This window comes from Mugil cephalus, chromosome 23 (genome assembly GCF_022458985.1).
Source record: "Mugil cephalus isolate CIBA_MC_2020 chromosome 23, CIBA_Mcephalus_1.1, whole genome shotgun sequence".
Classification (NCBI taxonomy): Eukaryota; Metazoa; Chordata; class Actinopteri; order Mugiliformes; family Mugilidae; genus Mugil; species Mugil cephalus.
Window position 1 is genome coordinate 833199 of NC_061792.1, and position 6820 is coordinate 840018.

Genomic DNA, 6820 nt, shown 5'->3' on the forward strand with positions numbered 1-6820 from the left:
ACTTATCTTTTTCTTATATTGTGGTGAACGTATATATTTATATCTGAATTCTATTCTCTATATTTTAAAACTATCACCAAAAGTTCTCCCCACTGTCCTCAACCTCTATATAACCTCTTTTATATGTATTCTTGTACAACGCCTTTTTAAATCATTATTGGCTACCCGCCCCTTGCGTTTTTCTAGCCCCATTATTATAATATAAACCTCCCCCTTCCATTGCTCTCCCCGTCATTTCTTTAACATTATGTCCTCCGTCCCAATTAGTTTTCTTGAATACAATATAATACTCGCTGCGGCATGCAAATAATGCTCTTTTTATTTTCTCTATATTTCTTAGCCAATTTGCGTTAAAGAGTTTATTGTGGCCATGAGAGCCAAAACTAATATAAATAGAAACCAACAAAGTAAACAATTAAACCAAAACTAAACAATCACATACCGGATTTCGGTTCCTTTTCGCTCCCTTCTCATTCTTTGTTCGTTCTCCGCCTTCCGCTTTGTGAGAATCTTATGAAAGCTCTTGTCAAGTCTGTGTATGTCCGTTCTCCATCCTCTCTTCATGTCCATTTAATTCGTCCCTCGGGATCCTTTTCTTCATTCTCCCCTTTTTCCTTGTTTGGCAGCAGGTTTCGGTTTTCTCCCCCTCCCCCCTATCCCATTTGCGTTCGTTGTTGTCCGCTTCCACTGTGTTACTCCCCTCCACCGACAATCTCCTTTCCACCATTTTCGGATCCTCCCTTCCTCGATCCCCCATTCCCTCCTCACCCTTGTCTAGACCTCTGTTGAAATGGACGAATACACATATCCTTTATATATTAACACACCACACACTAGGCTCTCCTCCACTTCCCTCTCCCATCTCACTCTCTCCGTCCTTCTCCTCTCGGCGCACTCCCGTGCGTAGTTGGCCCACTCTCTCTTCTCTCTTCTCCCGCACCTGAAACACTTGAACTCCGGCTTCTCTGAAGATCTGTCCCACGCTTGAATCGCCCATTTTCGCACAACAGTGGATTTGCGTCTATCGTGAATCACACGGAAATACTCCACGCCCCCTCATAGTTTTTCAAATTTAGTGGAGTATGCAGCGATCAGACTTGCTCGTTGAATCGGACCTTTAAAAAAAAATCTCGTGCCGTCGGCAATGTCTGTGCCGACCACACAACGGCGTTTAATTGCCGACATGCCGGACCCCCCATATCATTAAAGTCTTTCCATGATCGTGCTGACCCACACAGATACACGGGTAAGTTTAATAGAAAAGAGACGACCATCGTCGCAGTCAATATGTCACGTCCCGATCACTGGGCACTCCATTTATTCTTATACAATCATCAACTTTGCCTTCCCGCCCCATCCTTCATCGTGATTCGAATTTCTTTGTCCCGTCTTCATTCTAACAACCTAAAATTTCCCCACACAACCTTCCTTTAACACCTTTCACAGTGTCCATTACCGCGATGATTTCGTATCTTCCACCTCCACCTCCACCGTCAGCTCTTCTCAAACTTTTCGTATTTACAGCCATTCCTTGCATCTGAGGTTCATTGTAACTTCCTCCCCTTGAATCATCATTATTAATGTTTAGGCGAAAAAAAAAAACAATCCCCCGAACAGCCCGAAAGCCGTTCGGGAAATTACGGAGACGCTTCAGCACAAAAGATCAAATAAAACAACTATTCATCTGGATCTTTACAAACAAAGAACAAAAATAGCACATGAGAAGTCCAGGCAGCTGCGCTTGTGCAAATCTCGAAATCGCGCCAACTATCGCAATCACACACTCCCCACTATCGGGCGTGTTCAGGTTGTGTATGGCCGTAAGCAATGTCAAATGTTACAAAAGCAGTATATATAAGTGGTCAAAATCACATTGCATGTATTTTGATGATGTAAATGTACCATGTCTCCTATGAAAAATGAAACGCTTACAGCATCTAGTATTTACAGGCGGTCTCCCATCACAAAGTACTAACAGGAGCCCGACACTGCTTTAACTTCGGAGATCAAATGAGATCAGGGCGTTTTCAGGGTGGAATGGCCCGTAAGCACGTAACTGTCACAAACGCAGTATATATAAGTGGTCCAAAATCATCATGCATGTATTTTTGATGATGTAACGTTACCAGTGTCTCCCTGATGAGAATGGAAAAGCTTACAGTCACCTGTATTCCCAGTCGTCTCCCATCCAAGTACTAACCAGGCCCTACACTGTTTAGCTTCCAAATCAGACGAGATCAGGCAGGTGTTCAGGATGTTTCCTGGCCGTAATGAATGGTGAACTGTACACAAAACGCAGTATATATAAGTGGTCCAAATCATCATTGCAATGTATTTGATGATGTAAAGTTACCAATGTCTCCTGATGAAAATGAAAGGCTTACACATCTGATATTTACAGGCGGTCCTCCCATCCAAGAGTACCTAACCAGCCCGACACTGCTTTAACTTCGGAATCAAAAGAGATCAGCATTTAGGGTGGGATATAGGCCGTAAGTAACGTTAACTGTTCACAAACGCAGTATATATTAGATGATCAAAAATCAGCATTGCATGTATTTTGAATTAATTAAAGAAACCAATGGTCTCCGAATGAAATGAAAAGCTAAGCATCACCTGATATTCCCTGGCGGTTTCACCCATCCAAGTACTAACCAGGCCTTAGCTTCCGAGAGCATATGAGATCACCGTGTCCAGGGTGAGGTATGACCGTAAGCAATGTAACTGTGTAACAAACGCAGTTATATAATAGAGTATCAAAAATGATCAATGCATGTAATTTGAATGATGTAAGAAGTTACCATTCTCCTGATGAGAATGAAAACTTACAGCACCAGGTAACCCTAGGCTTCTCCCATCCAATACTCATCAGGGTTTGGCCCGACCATGCTTCCGCTTCCGAGATCAAGACGAGATCGTGATTCTAATCGATCAGATTTTGGCATGAGCAACCAAAATCACCACTACCACTCTTCTACCAACTGTTACCAGATTAGTAATAAATAGTAGTAATGTAATTATTTTTTGTACCTTTAACAATATTTACTTTTATATAGTTTTCTCTCCTTTGGTTTTGGTTTGTTTTATCCATTTTGCTATTGTCTGTTAAACCTTCATTTCCCACGGGGAATAACGTAAAATAGTCCGCCTTATCTCCTAATCCAAGATTCAAGTCATTCATACATCTAATTAACAACTAACTGGTGTCTTTTTTTATTCCATAATCATCTCTTTGTATACATGTCTCATAAAAAGTCCAGCCATTAAGAGCATAAACACTTAACATAAGAAGGTGGCTCTTCGACTATAGCTTTTGTAGTTGTACACTATTTAACGCTTGTACCAGTTCGCAGCATCACAACGTGCTACCACCTCAGATTGACGTTGTGTTGGTTTTGCTTGTATTGCCCGAAAGAAACCAAAAACAGAACTAATTTACATAATACATACATCATTGGTGTGTAAAGCCACAAGTAGCGCTGTTAAAAGTTTCCATCTAGTCCATTATGACCTCAGAGGGAAATACGATAAGAATCAGCCGAGCACATTATTAAACACACGTGACACAAACATAATGGATTAAACAATGTGGATAAGGCTAATCAAACCTTTACACACCAGTTTATGGGAGCATGTTTGGTCTAATTTTTGTGTGTTGTTTCCGACGCACGTACAGACGCACGTGGGCCGACTACATGCGCGCACATGGAGTAACGTATACATCCATGCTTATTCCTGCAAGCTCAACGGCACATTACACAAAAGTAAACGATGATATGACACAGAGCGATGACCGTCATGTGGATGTCTTCCTTTAATGATGATTGTCATGAAATGATTTATCCTTTGATCATGATGGCATAGAATCATTAGCCTTTGATCTTATTGAAAGTTTTGTTTTAACAAACCTAGTGGGTCCGTAGATTCTGTTAGACTTTCAAACTGAAAGCAAGCGAGACAGAGCAATATACATCGGCGTCTGATACAGGTGGTATGTGTCAGTCACAAAAGCGGTACATATAAGTGTCAAAATCAATATTGATGTATTATGATGAGGGAAATTTCCCTCTCCTGTGTCCCCTGATGAAAATGAAAGGCTTACAGACCTGGGGCGTGTTCAGGTTTGGTAAGGCCGTAAGCATTGTCAAACATCACTAAAGGCATTATATAAAAAGTTCCAAATTCATCATGCAATGGTATTTAGATGATGCAAAAGTTTACCCATGACCTCCTGATGAGAAATAGAAGGCTTAACAGCACCTGGAATTAGCAAGGTCGGTCTCCCATCCAAAGTACCAAACAGGCCCCGACGCAGCTTATAGCTTCGCGCGATGAGGCTTGTGTTCAGGGTGGTATCTGGTAATCAACGTCAAATGTCACAAACGACAGTATATATAATTGGTCAGAATTCATCATTGCATTATTTTGTTGATGTAAATGTTTACCATAGTCTACTGATGAAAAATGAAAGGCTACACACCTAGTATTCCCAAGAGCGTCTCCCATCCATAGTACTAAATAGGCCCACACCGTGCTTACTTCCGAGATCAGACATAGTTCAGGTAGTCTGGCCGTAAGCCTTGCAAATGTCACTAAATCAGATATAAAAAGTGCCTGTCAAAATCATCATTGCATGTTTTTATGATGATGATGAAATGTTTAACATTCTCCTGATGAAATGAAAAGCTACAGCACCCGGGTATTCCTAGGCGTCCCCATGCAAGTACTAACCAGGCCCTAATCCATGCTTAGCTTCCGAGATCAGACTAGAATCGGGCTTAGTTCAGGGTGGTAATGGCATTGAAGCAATGGGTGACAGTCACAAACGCAGTATACTATAAAAGTGGTCAAAATCGGGGGGGGGTTTGCATGTATTTGATGATGTAAAATTTATTACCATGTCCCTGAATGAACAATGAAAGGCTTACACACTAGTATCCCAGGCGGTACCTCCCAATCCAAGTACTAACACAGGCCCAACCTTGCTTAGCTTTCGAGAAATCAACAGATCGGGCGTGTTCAGGTTGTGTATGGCCGAAGGCAATGTCAAATGTCACAAAAGCAGTCTATATTAAGTGGTCAAAATGATCATTGGCATGGTATTTTGAAATGATGTCAAATGTTACCATGTCTCCTGATGAAAATGAAAACATACAGCACCTGGTATTCCCAGGCGGTCTCTCCCAATCACAATATACCTACCAGGCCCGACCGTGCTTAGCTTCCGAGATCGACGAGTTTTCGGGCGTGTTCAGGTTGGTAATGCCGTAAGTAATGATCAAACATCACGAAAGCAGCATATATAAGGTGATCAAAATGAATCAGTTCATTTATTTTGATGATGAAAATGTTACCATGTCTCCTGATGAAAATGGAAACAAATTCAAAGCCGCCCTCTCTGAGGAAAGATCGCACTTTCAGGCAATTTCCCTGAGTGCTCCCTACTGATATATTCAGCTCTTTTGCTGTTTTGTTGGTTGCCATTGATGCTTGTTATTCGGGAAATTTTTTGTAAAACTTTGGACGAAAATCAATGAACCATGCTCTATTCAAGTGTGTTCCTTGTCTTGCTTGCAGTCAATTTGTAACTCTGAGAAGCACTAAAAGAATGTACAGATCCACAGAGGCTTGTATAAAACAAACTTTCAGTAAGATCAAAGGCAAAGATTCTATGCCATCAGGGCCCAAAAGGAAAAGATTTGATGAAAGGACAGAATTCTATGACATCATGAAGGAAAACATTCTATGGCACATTCTATGTAAATTTTGTGAGGAGTGCGCTAGGAAGAGAGAGTGTGGGAAAGATTTTCCAAAATTTCTTCTGTTTTCTGTGATCATTTTCTTTTCTCATCACTCTGTTGTGTTTTCATTTAGGTTCCTCGATCAAAGTTTTCATTAACACCTTTCAATCTTGAGTGTCACATAGTGAGATCTATAACACTGCCGTCCGATGGTACTATGATATGATAATATATGTCGTCAGATTTTGGCATGAACAACCAAAATCACCACTACCACTCTTCTACCCAAATGTATCAGTATTATAATAAATAGTAGTAGATGTAATTATTTTTGTACCTTTAACATATCTACTTTTATATAGTTTCTCTCCTTTGGTTTTGGTTTGTTTTATCATTTTGCATTGTCTGTAAAACCTTCATTTCTCCACGGGGAATAACGTAAAATGGTCCTGACTTATCTCTAATTCAAGATTCAAGTCATTCAGTACATCTAATGACAACTAACTGGGGTCTTTTTTATTTTCATAGATCACTCTTTTATACATGTCTCATAAAAAGTCCAGCATTAGAGCATAAAAACTCAAATATGTTAAGGTTGACTCTTCGGCTATAGTTGTAGTTGTACAACTATTTAACGCTGTACCAGTTCGCAGCATCACAACGTGCTAAACCGGGTTTGCCTGTTCCAAGACAAACAGAAAACTTACAGCAATATAAATGACAACACAACTATAGCCGGTAAAACTGTTCTTAATTGCTTGCATAGGTAAACAAAGGTTAAATAAAAATAAAATACTAACATACATACAGACACATTCTGACACATTGAAATTGGCCGTTAGCACGTTAACTTAGCCCCGTAGTTAGCTCCCCACTCCACCGTATGCTAACGACCACGTTATCTCCACTGGCTTCGTTTTATTTTGGCGTCAGTTCAAATTGTGGATAACAGCAAACTGATGCAAAATACAAGCAATGTTACTAAAACACTTGTCAATATTTCTAATGACAAATCTCGAAAGCACACGTCGGCTACCACCTCAGACGTTGGGGTTTGCTGTATTGTCCGAAAGAAAAAA